Source organism: Nicotiana attenuata, unplaced genomic scaffold (assembly GCF_001879085.1).
Source record: "Nicotiana attenuata strain UT unplaced genomic scaffold, NIATTr2, whole genome shotgun sequence".
In the NCBI taxonomy this organism is placed as follows: Eukaryota; Viridiplantae; Streptophyta; class Magnoliopsida; order Solanales; family Solanaceae; genus Nicotiana; species Nicotiana attenuata.
The window spans coordinates 87088-91647 of record NW_017674532.1 but is presented as its reverse complement, the minus strand read 5'-3'; the positions used below and the strand labels follow the sequence as shown (position 1 = coordinate 91647).

Genomic DNA, 4560 nt, shown 5'->3' with positions numbered 1-4560 from the left:
CGTCACCTTCAATATTTAAATTCAATTTTTTCCCAATACAATTAGACCCGTGGTATAAGAGCATCCTTTTTATCAGACTGCATCACTCTATATAATTCGTGTTGCCTAGTCCTTTTACCGTTAGTATTTTTCAAAGGTTTGATCCTTTTTATACTAACTCGACAACAATGAAGTCCTTTTTATTCGTTGAAAAATAAGGCTTCCAAAAATACTAAACCAAAATTGAATCACAATTCAAGGATGCGTTTAACATTATTTAATCTGACTATATAGTAATATAAGTTGTGTCTTATTGACATATATTACAAACAAAAAATAACTCTAATAAACAGATAGTACTTATACTTAAACAATCTACTAAGAAGTTAAGGAAAAAAAAACAAAAAAAAACCAATAGAAGTGCAGTGCTTACAAGATGATGCAGAGGAGACGGCTACCACAACCCAGAGTAAAAACTGAAACAAAGAAGATAAAATAAAAATAAATTAACTACAACATAAGTAATAAAAAAAGTTGGGAGAAAGGCCCAAAATAACATAAAGGCAAAATACATCGTCGGCCCCTTAAAGTTGTCCATACTTTTCACTTAGACACTCCATCTTAAGTCTATTCCATTTGAACACTTTAACCAGATTAATGCTGACATGGCAAGGTGAGTGTTTCTCACATTTTCCAAGCCCGTAAAAATGGTCCGAAAGACAAACCTTTCATACTTCTTGCCGGAAAATAATAGCTTTTGCCACAAAACTTTCCGGTGAATATTTCTTTTAAATTTTTAGATCTTTCACGCCATTACTATCGTCTCCTTAAATCTGAGCATACCACCACATCTCCACCTTTAAATTCGGCTACCACCATTAGTCTTTTATTTTTGTTTCTCGTTTTTAAGACCCATCCAAAACACCTTCAGAAAGTTAGGAGTCCAAATGGGTCGTAGTTTGCGGTACCAAGTATTCCGGCGAGAATGTCGGGTAGCGTACAGGATTAGCAAGCCCACACCCAAAAAATTGTTCCTATTGCAACAAAAGATTTTGAAGGCTACAAGGTTTTGTTCAAAGATTTGATGTCGCCGGGTGGTTTCCCCATCTCTGTCATGTCCTTGATTTCTCCATTTATTAAAACCAACAATCCTTTGAGAAAAAAGAACAAGAAAAGGAACATATTAAACCATCTCAATAACACTCCTATACCTCTGTAAAAAAAGGGCTATTCTGCTATTACAATAGCTGATTTGCACAAATAAATCACCGATTTCCGTCACCAGAAAAGTATTCTCCAGTCAATTTGGTTCCAAACTCTTAACAACCAAAATTTTCAGTAGTTTTAGCCCATAAAAGAAGAATGAAGAAGAAGAAAAAGAAATAATCAAATTTTTGGAGAAGAAAATAGAGCTGGAAAGAAATAGCCGAAAAATGATTTTCCGGCGAGGAGGGTCCTGGGGAAGATGACGATGGGGTGGGGTGGGGTTGGGGTTCTGGTTTGTATATTTATTTATTTTTTTAATTTTTAAAAGTTAAATCCACATGTCCTTATTTTATTGGTCACTTTGGTGTGTGAATTACACCCACCTTTTGCATTTTGCTGCCTACGAGTAAAGATCTATGGAATATACTTAAGATGAGTGTCTAAGTGAAAAGTATGACAACATAAATGGATAAAACAAAGAAAGGAACAAAGAGAGGAGAAAAAATCAGCGCCAAATCACACGTACAACATAGGCCTAAAACACAAAGAGAAAAATTGCAAAAACCAGCACATATCTTCGAAATCCCATCACCAAGAAACTTAGCAAAACTTACAGGTAAACCCCAAAATCAAAGAGAAAATGGAGATATGTAGAAAAAAAAGAAGCTAATTTACAGAGAGATGAGGAAACTAAGTAGAAAATTAGAAACATTAGCAATGATCGAGCAAAATAGTTATAGATCAAAATCAAATTTCAACTTCTAAAAGGGATTATTACCTGGTTTCTATTTGCTTTCTCGGTGCTACGGTTTGATTATGTGGGTTACAGTAGATTGTTGTTGTATTGCTCTTATTTGAGTTCTCTGCTCTCAAGTGAAATCGTAGCTTTTGTTAGGGATTGGACACAGTACTTCTGGTCAGTGCACAAAGGAGGACTGAGGATTTACAAAAATTGCAGTTAAGCGGATCGATTAGATTGAACTGAGGAAGAAGAACACGGTAGAAGCCTAAAGGCTATGGAACAGACGTTGAAAAAGAAGAAGCTATGGAACCGAAAAAGCTGTTGATATGCTACGTGGCTGTTCAGTCGGAGGAGGAAGACACGTATAAGTAGAAAAGGCCAATATGCCCTCAGTTTTAAATCTATTGACTTGCAAGCAGACATGTCCAAATCTAGCTCTTCTATAATACTAGGAGGTGATAGCACGTGCCCAATATTATAGAAGTAATATATATATATATATATATATATATATATATATATATATATGGAAAAAGGCCAAAATTGTACCTATACTTTGAAAAATTAATCACATTTATACCTGTTTCTATTTTCCGTCTAAAATTATTCCTGCCGTTAACAAAGTAGATAAAATTATTCCTACTTCTAACGGATTTCCAACGTGGCAATGGGCCCACCACTTAATCTGCCAACTAGGCAATTATCATCAATGGGACCCGTGCCCACCTTCTTCATTAATGTCATTTAATCCGACCCCATCCATGCTAATCCAACGTGGCAAAGAGACCCGTGCCTACCTTTTTAAACCAACCCCCCTCCTTTCCCTTTTACCTCCTCCTCTTTCTTCTTCATTAATGGCATTTATTTTCTTAAGAAAAGGTAATCAAGTTATACTATTCAAAAAAGACTTGTACTTAATTATTTCTCACATTGCATAATTTGTTCGTTCTAATTTATAGTAAAATAAAATTACAAATCTGAAATATCACATATAATTATAATTAATATACATATAATTATAATTAATATACATACAGAAGGTTAGAATATAACCTTATAGTTGCGATAATATACGCTGAATAAATTATGTAAAAATTTATAATATAACTATATACAAATTATAATAGATAATTATACTCCATGTAAACATGTGTAACTGTATAAGTCAACCAAATAATATACCAAGTAAAAATCATATTAATGTCATATTTTATTATTACTTCTTCAACCATTGTATATATTGATTATGTACTAATATTAATAATAGTGAATAATAAAAATATACATGGAATAGATATATATATAGTATTAAAACATGATATTTAATAGTGTATAAATTACAAGAAAATTCTAGTATACTAATATACACAGTATAATAACGTTATTTTATAGTTTATAAATTATAGTGCTATTCTAAGTATATTAAATTAATTTTATATTTTATCATTCTAGTTTCAGGTATGGTTGAAGAAAATAATCTTGTTGAAGAAGATGGCATAAATGAGAGAAATAAAGGAAAATATCTTTGAGAATTTTGGCAATTGTTGGTTTATGGAAAGAGAGGGAAATTTATAATCTTTTTATAAAATATAAGTGAGAATGGAAATCATTTCCTTAAAAATTGCTATACTTAATATAATGGAAATCATTTTCTTTTTATTATGGAATCTTCTAAATTTTTCAAATTAATTTTTTGTTTTCTGCTCATAATATTTTCTTTTTGATAAAATTTTCAGTTGGTTACCTTGACCCATAATTTTCTAGCCATAAATGAAAAAGAAAAAAAGAAGGAAGAACAAGAACTAGAAAAGAAGAAACGAGGAAGAAGAAAAGTTATGGTTAGAATACTTGAATTAAGAGAGAGAGGTGGGACCCATAAGGTGGTTGGATAGTTGGGTCAAAGAAATGGGCATGGGACTTTTAAAATTGGGAGAATGACACAGTTACCCACAAAAACAAAACTATTTACCCTTGTCTACCCATTTGTTTTTCTACTCATAAACTAATTACATTTTCTACCCATAGTAGTTTTTGTGGGNAAAATATTTTGCGAGTAGGGGTGGGCGGTAGGAGGTAGGGTATGTGGGTTGTGCAGAAAAAAAAATAAAAAATTAAAAATACAAAGAAAAAAGTAACAAAAAAAATTGAGGGGGTTGTGAGGGGGGGGGTAGGGTGTAGGGTGGGTGGTGAAGAAAAATATAAAAAAAAAATTGAAAATACAAAAAAAAAAGAGGTAAAATTGGGGCAACTAAGTAAATTTCTAGATATGTTGGGTTGAAATTCCTTTCTTTTGGGTGAGTTTCATGGGTTGTATTTGGGCTGCTTAATGGGTCAAAATGAGCTATAAAAAATAATGGGTTAACTTGGGCTAAGCCCAAATAGACCCATGAGCTAATATGTTTAGCCCAACCCATTAATTTCTGGGCGGGTTGGATGGGTTTGAGCTCAAATTGCCACCCCAAGTTAAACTTTACTTCATCGACATCTTGAAAGGAAAAAATAAGGGAGAATGACACAGTTACCCACAAAAACAAAACTATTTACCTTTGTCTACCCATTTATTTTTCTACTCATAAACTAATTACATTTTCTACCCATAGTAGTTTTTGTGGGAAATTTTTTCTTTATTCTCC

General features: G+C 32.5%; 1 long non-coding RNA gene across 1 annotated transcript; it reads right to left on the bottom strand.

Moving 5' to 3' along the window:
* Nucleotides 1-222: 222 nt before the first annotated feature.
* LOC109218837 lies at nt 223-2378 on the bottom strand. Its single transcript, XR_002066834.1, has 2 exons — nt 1964-2378; nt 223-1130 (listed from the first exon to the last, which is right to left on the bottom strand). It is a non-coding gene; the product is annotated as an uncharacterized LOC109218837 (long non-coding RNA).
* Nucleotides 2379-4560: the final 2182 nt, after the last annotated feature.